The sequence below is a fragment of the Scyliorhinus canicula genome, chromosome 1 (genome assembly GCF_902713615.1).
Source record: "Scyliorhinus canicula chromosome 1, sScyCan1.1, whole genome shotgun sequence".
NCBI lineage: Eukaryota > Metazoa > Chordata > Chondrichthyes > Carcharhiniformes > Scyliorhinidae > Scyliorhinus > Scyliorhinus canicula.
In genome coordinates, this window is record NC_052146.1 from 225,590,563 (window position 1) to 225,599,988 (window position 9,426).

The following is a 9,426-nucleotide window of genomic DNA, read 5'->3' on the forward strand; positions in this document are numbered from 1 at the left end:
GATTGTGAGACGGCTGGGAGAATGAACAGTTCAGAAACCTGCATACCTACCGTATTTTCAGCACTGAGCCCTCTCCAGTAAGTAATTAAGAAACTGCTTGTTCAGGAACAAATATGAGATGGTGAGCTTAAAGTGATTGGTACACATTCAACACTGATGACCTGTATATGCTAGCCCTTAGACTGCCTGATGTTCTCATCAGAGTCTGCAGGGTTTGAAGTGAATAGGCGGTTCAGTTACCCTGGCAGAGTGCAGCAGATCATACCTCCTTTCCTGCACTGTAGGCTGTTTCTTTTTTGGACTCTATGGGTGGTATCCACCCCATCGACCTCCTCCCAGGATGCTGGGCTCAGATGGGAGGACCTCCTGCTCCCTTCCCGAGGAAACGGGACCTCCTGCCTTTTCTGGATGGCCTGGAGAAGAGTCTCCAAGGAGGAATCGCTGGACAGTGGAGCCGAATATTGCTTCCTTCTTTTGGACGTGGTGTCTGAAGCACGATCTGGAGCTCCTGGCCTGCAGTGGGTGAATGGCCGTGTGGGTGCCCTTTAAATACGGCACCTGGACCGTCAACCCCATAAGGTAAAGGTGCCTTCCTGCAATTGGATTCGCTATGCTCCACACAGTGGCATAAAGAATGAGGTGAGCAGCGGAGGATCATACATGTTGAGCTGTCCCACCACCCAAAGGGAATCACTCTGACTCCCCCTGCCAGCACCAAACCTCAGAGCGGAAGACTCCACCCCTTGACTCCATTGCAAGCTTGTAGATGGATCAGTCATTGTTTTTTTAAATTACTTTTTCTGAGTTACAAAGCCAGAGCTCAGAGCGTGGACAGGGGCGAACCCTTAACCCAGCTCCTTGCCTGCTCCAAAAAACAATTCAAACTGAATCCAATCCCCACAAGAGACACATACCAGATCTGAGCCAAAAGGCAGAGCAGATACTACACTTGATCTTAACCAAAAGGCCGAGAAGTGATTGGGTCAGTCATTGTTCAAGTTTTTCACTATCAACTCTGAAATTTTAGGCAAACACAAGTTAATTATTTAACTGTAATTAACTCCAAGATGGTTTGAATTTACATTTCTTCAGGGTTGTTTATCAGTTTCTCAATCAGATGCCGCTATTTTTCTATTGTTAAAAATTTAATTCCTAAAACTAAAAATTATAATGTCTATGTTATGAACTAGATTTTGCAATTCAAGATCCTCGGGTGATGAAAAGCAAGTTGATATTAACCGAGTCTATGTGAGGGTGGCATGTGGTGCACTGGGACTGCAGCGCTGAGGACCCGGGTTCGAATCCCGACCCTGGGTCACTGTCCGTGTGAAGTTTGCACATTCTCCCCATGTCTGTGTGGGTCTCACCCCCACAACCCAAAGATGTGCAGGTTAGGTGGATTGGCCACACTAAATTGTCCATTAATTGGAAAAAAAATAATTTGGGTACTCTAAATTTTCAAAAAAAAACAAGTGTATGTATGGAAAATGTAACTTGCAGTACAAGAATAAAACTGAAGCTCCAGGGCACTCCTCATACATCTCAGCATCTTGGATAAACATTGAAAGTAATCATATATATTATACATACAAATATTCTAAATATCACCACAAAAAAGTTAGGCTGAGAAGTGAATGATCTTTTAATGCCTTTAGGATTGGATTGGATTGGTTTATTGTCACGTGTACCCAGGTACAATGAAAAGTATTGTCCTTCTTGAAGTTCAAACAGATCATTCCAAACATGAAAAGAAAATTCATAATAGGGTAAACATAAATTACACAATTAAATACATAGACACACTTGTTAAATATTTACCAGTGAAGGCAATCTTCTGTATAAGTCATGTTGTTACTAAGCTATAACAAGTGAGCTACAATGAATGCTGTGATAAGAAGTGTACACTGCCATGTATTTTACTCAACAAATTTTCCCTGCTTTTCTCTGTCTTGAAGTCCAGAATATGGATCCAGGGGTGCCAAAACCATTCTTTTATCCCAAAATGGGTATCCTTCATGTGTGACAAAGGTTAAAACTGGGTTTTGACCTATAAAGGAGAATGTAGATGAGCCCAATCCTGCCTTCATTTAAAATTTACAATGGCAACACGCTCTCATATACCACTTTAAGGTATGATACACACACTCTACTGTGCGGGTCTGCATTCATTCCCCAATCAAAGCACAATTATCTCATCATTCATTTCTTTGTTGAGCCTTAGTGTCTGCAAATTCTATGTCACCCTTGACAAACTTTTTTTAAAGTTTAAAATTTTTAGCGTGGCCAATCCACCTACCCTGCACATCTTTTGGGTTGTTCGGGTGAGACCCACACAGACACGGAGAAAATGTGCAAACTCCACATGGGCAGTGATCTCGGGCCGGGATCAAATCCGGGTCCTCGGCGCCATGAGGCAGCAGGGCTAACCACTGTGCCACCGTGCCGCCCCTACACTTGACAAACTTTCAAGTCTGTATTCACTGAACGTGAAGCGCCTTGGAATGTCTTGAGAATAAGGAAATATAAAATAAATGCAATTTCTTTCTTTCTTATGAGGTAACTCAGCAAAGGTCAGGGATCAAATCAGGACGTTTTTGTCTGCCTGGCTTGGTACTGCAACAAGGGGCGTATTGATGCTCTCAAGCAAGCTTCAATATTGTCAATATAAATTGCCCAACAACTCCTCTGGCAGGGATCAGCCAACTTGTCTTGAACCCCAGATTAAGGTCAGAAACAGCCCACTCTTTATTGATATCGAGCAGTGACTGTTGAACGAGTGCGTGTTTGGACATTAAATTAGATTTGTTGCCCTGCTACTGTGGAATTGCCCAGTGGCTGTCATATGTGAAGAGTAACCAACTGGTTGAAAAACGATGATGCTTATGGAAGGTCTTCCTGCAAGGAATCAAACTCTTTTCTGGAGTATCAATGGAGGCAAGAAAATTGGTGCCAAAAAGAAATAAAAATGCAAACAATACTTGATGTGAAGGAATTTTGTTCCACTGAATGTGCTGCTGTAACAGAGTTGTTGCTGCACGGATTTTCTTGCCATATCCTGCAGTTGTAGGACAGATGTTTACAAAGATATATACTTACAATTAAAGTTCTTTTTAAACAGAGGAAAAACGGTTTCCATCGTGTCTGCCATCTTGGCTCAAGCCCAGTTCAAGGGACTGCAGTTGAATATTCTTACCCACCTGCAGCTTGACCCCATTTCCTTAATAATATATTAGAGAGGGATTGACTCTCATTTGTCACATTTGTAACTGCCATTTCACCTCACTCTGTATTGATGCGGAAGCAAGTGTTTCGGCTTTTTTGATAGCATACTTCCCCAAGGACATTAAATATAACTGTTTTAAAAGTGCAGTTCATCAGTAGAAATTAACCTTGTTTTAAAAATGTATTTGTGACTACATTTACTGAAATAACCCTCCCATTTACATCCATCAAAATGGACTTTCTCATTGCACTGGATAGTCATTTTTGAAGAACTTGCTTCATTACAGTATATCAGAAAGTAAAAATTCTGTTTTTAAAATTAGGAAGAATTAGGAAGAGGCAGACAATATGGGTGGCACGGGAACACAGTGGTTAGCACTGTTGCTTCATTGTGCCAGGGTCACAGGTTCCATTCCCGGCTTGGGTCACTGTCTGTGCAGAGTCTGCATATTCTCCCTCCGTGTACCCGAACGGGCAGCGCAATGTGGCGACTAGGGGCTTTTCAGGGTAACTTCATTGCAGTGTTAATGTAAGCCTACTTGTGACAGTAAAAATAATTATCATTAAATTACAAGGTTATGGGCTAAGTGCTGGAAAATGGGATTAGAATTTTCTTAGGTGGTTGTTTTTGACTAGTGCAGACACAATGGGCCAAAGGGCCTTTTCTCTGCTGTAGACCGCTATGACTCTGAAGTAAATCCCAGGAGCAGACATTTATGTTGCTCTACCTCTTTATTTTTATTTTATTTTATAAATTCAGAGTACCAATTTTTTTTCCCAATTAAGGGGCAATCCACCTACCCTGCCCATCTTTGAATTGTGGGGGTGAGACCCATGCAGACACGGGGACAATGTGCAAACTCCACACGATGGTGACCCGGGGCCTGGATTGAACCCGGGTCCTCGGCGTCATGAGGCAGCAGTGCTAATCAGTGCGCCATCGTGCTGCCCCACTCAACCTCATTATTAAGACAGCCACATAAGGTGCTGTTTTGAAATCAAATAATTTGTGTATGCAACCTCCCCATGGCAGAACATCACCTATGTGTGAGCTCCTCCACAAATGTTTGGAGGATTGACTCTGCACGATGCATTTACCATAGATGTTGTCATTTAGTCTTTTCATTGGATTTATTTTCCTTTATTTCTTGAGGCCTTTGTATGTTTTTTTAAATATTTTTTATTCTCCTCCTTTTTCACATTTTCTTCAAATTTACACCCACCAACAATCAACGGTAACAAATACAATGTCAATCCCCTTATCAACAACAACAATCCCATCCTCCCACCAACCCCCAAACAACAACCCACATGTCAACACAAACATCAAATAAAAAAGGAATCAGAAATCACCCATAGTCACCATCAACATACACAGTCACCCCCCGCCCCCCCACTAATGTTCGATGTGATCCAATTCTTGAAAGTGCATAATGAATAACGCCCATGAATTGTAGAACCCCTCCATCCTGCCCCTCAATTCAAACTTCACCTTCTCAAGCGTTAAGAATTCCAGCAGGTTCCCCCGCCACGCCAGGGCACAGGGTGGAGAGGTTGACCTCCATCCTAACAGGATCCGCCTTCGGGCGATCAACGAGGCGAAGGCTACAACATCTGCCTCCCCACCCGTTTCCAACCCCGGCTGGTCCGACACACCGAATATGGCCTCCAGAGGGCCCGGGTCAAGTTTCACGTGCACCATCAAAACATTTCCCCCTGCTCCAGCCCATACTTCGCTCCCAGCTCCTTCAATGCTGCAAACCGAACCCCCAGAAAAAATTCCTTTAGTGCCCTAACTCTCTTCTCCTATCTCGGAAAATTTCCATCCCATTTCCCAGTCTCAAATCTGTGATTCCCCCGAATAGGCATTTCCCTTGACCATGCCCCCAACCTGAAGTGCTGGCGAAACTGCCTCCAAATTCTCAATGATGCTAATACTACCGGACTCCCTGAGTATTTCCCGGGGTCCATCGGGAGCGGCGCTGTTGCGAGCACCTCAATCCCGACACCCTGCACAAACTCTCCTCCATTCTGACCCACTGGGAATCCACCACTTTGATCCAGCTCCGCACCTTCTCCACATTCACCGCCCAGGTTCGGGAGACCCAATGCCCCTGACTGCCTTCCCCTCTGTAGCAACACCTTTCTAACTCTAGCCACCTTCCCTCCCCATTTGAACGACGTAATCATTCCTTCATCTCTCTAAAAAATGCCTTTGGCAGGAAGATCGACAGGCATTGAAAATTAAACAAAAATCTGCCCTACGGAATAACAGGAGGGCACCACACGGCCACTATAAAAAGGACAAGGCACACAGGCGCTGCCCCTTCCACCGGCAGAAACCTAGAGAGCAAGACGTGTGTAGTAAGCAGCACCGCCACACCATAGCATGTGGTCTAGAGCAAGTTCATACAGTTAGTAGAGTGTACTGTGTTATGAGAGTCAGCTCAGTAGAGTGTAGAACTCATTTAGGAGCTTTGTTAATTGCTCAATAAATACGTTCAACTTACCTGAAGGTCTGGAGTATCCTTCAGCAATGCCTACACCAAGTAGCAGCTTATGTTACTCAAAGTAAGGGCAGCACGGTGGCCTAGTGGTTAGCACAACCGCCTCACGGCGCTGAGGTCCCAGGTTCGATCCCGGCTCTGGGTCACTGTCCGTGTGGAGTTTGCACGTTCTCCCCGTGTCTGCGTGGGTTTCGCCCCCACAACCCAAAAATGTGCAGAGTAGGTGGATTGGCCACGCTAAATTGCCCCTTAATTGGAAAAAATAATTGGCTAATCTAAATTTTAAAAAAAAAAATGTTACTCAAAGTAACATAACACACTATCTACCTCCAACATCGCATCTATTACCCTTTGACACTCCAAATTCTCCTCTTTGTGCACCCTAGCCTTAAACTCGATTACTTCACCCCTCACCACCGCCTTTAAAGCATCCCAGACAACCACTTACAACACCTCCCCCGTGCAGTTGAAATCTGCATATTCCTCAGTTAGTTTCTCAATTTTATTACAGAACTCTCAGTCCCCCAACAGTCCCACATCTAATTTCCACCCCGGCCTCTGTACTATCCCCTTCTCCAATACCATATCCGCCCAATGCGGGGCATGATCTAATATTGCAATTACCGAGTACTCTGACCCCTTAACCCCAGCCAGCAACGCTTTCCCCACCACAAGAAAGTCGATCCGCGAGTATACCTTATGGACCGCTGAGAAAAACGAGTCCTCCCGCTCCCTCGGGTGCATAAACCTCCAAGGGTCCACCCCTCCCATTTCCACCATTAGCCCAGCCAGCACCTCAGCCGCCTATACCGTCTCAAAATAAAATCTTTTGTGTTGTACGGCACCCTCAGCTTCGCCGGGTACACCATACCAAACAGCACCCCACGGTTATACAGTGCCGTCTTTACTCAGCCGAACGCCGCTCGCCTCTTTGCCAACTCCACCGTCACGTCCTGGTACATCCGAACTACAGCACCATCCCACTGCACCTCACGCTTCTGCTTTGTCCAGCTTAACACCCTCTCCTTCATGTGGTATCTATGGAAGCAGATGATTACTGCTCTTGGTGGCTCATTTAATTTTGGATTCAGCCTTAACAACCGATGAGCTCGGTCCAGTTCATACCGGGAAGGCTCCTTACCACCCCCCATCAACTCTGCCAGCATCTTAGTGAAGTACTCCGTTGGCCTCGGACCCTCTACCCCTTCGGGAAAGCCCACAATCCTCAAATTGTGCCGCCTCGGCGGTTCGCCAAATCTTCGAGCTTTGCTCAAAGCCCTTTGTTAGCCTCCACCACCCTCTGCAGCTCATCCCCCATCGAGGTGAGCTGGTCGCTGTGTAGTGACACGGCCTCCTCCACTTCCTTCATCTTCTCCTCCTGCTCTCTCACCTCGGCCGATGTCTTTGCCACAGGTACCCTCACTGGGGCAATTGCCTCCTCCAGCAACGAGTTCAGTGCGACCGCCATCTCCTTCCTCAACACCTCCATGTGCCTCGCAAACTGCTTCTCCAGCTCCACAGCCATCACCTCAGTCATCATCTCCACCGTAAGCAGTGCAGCCTCACCTTGCGGTCCAACCTCCGCCATCTTGCCAGCACCTTTGCTGGCCCTCTCACTCGATGGTGAGCCCTCGCTCCCTCCCTCCCTTCTTTATTTTGCAGTCCTTTTGGCATTGTTTAGCAACTTTTTATCTCCCTTCCTTCAATCCTCCAAAAATTAGGGCAGCACGGTAGCACAGGGGTTAGCACAGTTGTTTCACATCTCCAGGGTCCCAGGTTCGATTCCCAGCTGGGGCCACTGCCTGTGCGGAGTCTGCACGTTCTCCCCGTGTCTGCGTGGGTTTCCTCCAGGTGCTCTGGTTTCCTCCCACAGTCCAAAGATGTGCAGGTTAGGTGGATTGGCCATGATAAATTGCCCTTAGTGTCCAAAAATGGTTAGGTGGGGTTACTGGGTTACCAGGATACGGTGGGCTTAAGTGGGGTGCTCTTTCCAAGGGCCAGTGCAGACTCGATGGGCCAAATGGCCTCTTTCTGCACTGTAAATTCTATGATACCCCTGGGACCGGACTTTAAACCTCCTAAAAATATACCTCCAGCGGGAACCACCCAACGTGCAACTTCCCCTCTAGATGCCATGCCTTTGTATTTTAAAGTGGGTAAGTATCGAAAGGATAGGGAAGACTGGTATAATTAAACAGCTCATGTGAACACCCATTGACGTGCAAATGTTTTCTTTTCCACTGCACAAAAATGAGTGGGTCAGACTGTGGAAACATTCTTCTGTACTTCGCCTGTAAGCATTGTTTCCAAGGTTATTTCCGAAGGATTTAGTTGTGGAGAATTCTTTTAACCAGGGGTGTCTCTGGGAATAGGCACGGTCACTTTAAAAAAAAAACCTTTATTGCCATTTTCCAACTTTAATAGTATAACAGTTTCACATATAAAGCACATCACAAAATAGCAGCTCAAGTGTGTCTGGTATTTACAAGCCAGTTTGTGTTGGGGTGGGGGGGGGGGGGGGGGGCGGGGGGAGGGTGTATGGCCCTTCCCCTCTTTCCCTTGCTCCTGTGCTCTGTTTTGTGCCATCTTTGGGATCTCTTCCCTCACCTCCCTGCCCCCCCCTGTTCCAGTCTTATACATGTCCTCCCTTCTCTTTCTCTATCCCCCCCCCCCCCCCCCCCCCCCCTCCCCCCTCATCCCACTCCCCCTCTCTTCCTCCTCACTGTTTGCCTCAAACAGGTCTTGGAACAGGCTGATGAATGCCCCCCCCCCCCCCCCCCCCGCTTTGTCCAACCCCCGGATGGTGAACTTGTTCTTTGCCAGGTGGAGAAATTACGCCGGGCCTGCCAGCCAGTCTGCCGCTGTGGTTGATGCTGACGATCGCCAGCCGAGCAGGATTCTCCGGCGTGCGGTTAGGGATGCAAAATTCAGGTGTCGCCCCTTTTCCCCATATGAAGAGCTGGCTGGTCCGATACACCGAAGACTGCCACTCTGGGGCATGGCTCCATCTTCACCCCCACAACATTGGACATCGCCTCGAAGAAAGCTGTCCAGAACCCGACAAGTCTGGGACAGGCCCAGAGCATGTGGGTGTGGTTGGCCGGGCCATTTACATTTGTTCTCCACCTCCGGGAAGAACCTGCTCATTCAGGTTCTAGTTAGGTGCGCTCTGTGATGTGCACCACTTTAAACTGCATGAGGCTTAGCCTTGCGCAGGAGGAGGTGGAGTTGGCCCTGCTCAGTGCTTTGCTCCAGAATCCCCAAACCACTTCAGTCCCCAATTCATCCTCCCATTTCCGTCTAGTTTCATCCAGTGGTAGTCTTGCCCTGACTAGCAACCGTCCTTCTATGTTCTCACAGTCTCCCCCCCCTTTATTGTCAGTGTTGATTAGCTCCTCTAGGAGATTGTCTCTCGGGCCCTGGGGTACTTTGCCGTCTCCTTACAGAGAAAGTGTTTAATTTCGAGGTGCCTCAGCTCCTGTCCCATCTGTAGGTCCAGGTCATCCATGGTTGACAAGAGAGGTTGAATGTATTGTTAAGAGGAAGAAGGAGACTTATGTAAGGCTGAAGAAACAAGGTTCAGACAGGGCGCTAGAGGGATACAAGATAGCCAGGAGGGAACTGAAGAAAGGGATTAGGAGAGCTAAGAGAGGGCATGAAAAATCTTTGGCGGGTAGGATCAAGGAAAACCCCAAGG

The 9,426-nt window shown here is 47.1% G+C and overlaps 1 non-coding gene across 1 annotated transcript; it reads right to left on the reverse strand.

Annotated features, from left to right (window-relative positions):
• Nucleotides 1-786: 786 nt before the first annotated feature.
• Nucleotides 787-979, reverse strand: LOC119978868. The gene has a single exon (XR_005463585.1). It is a non-coding gene; the product is annotated as a U2 spliceosomal RNA (small nuclear RNA).
• Nucleotides 980-9,426: the final 8,447 nt, after the last annotated feature.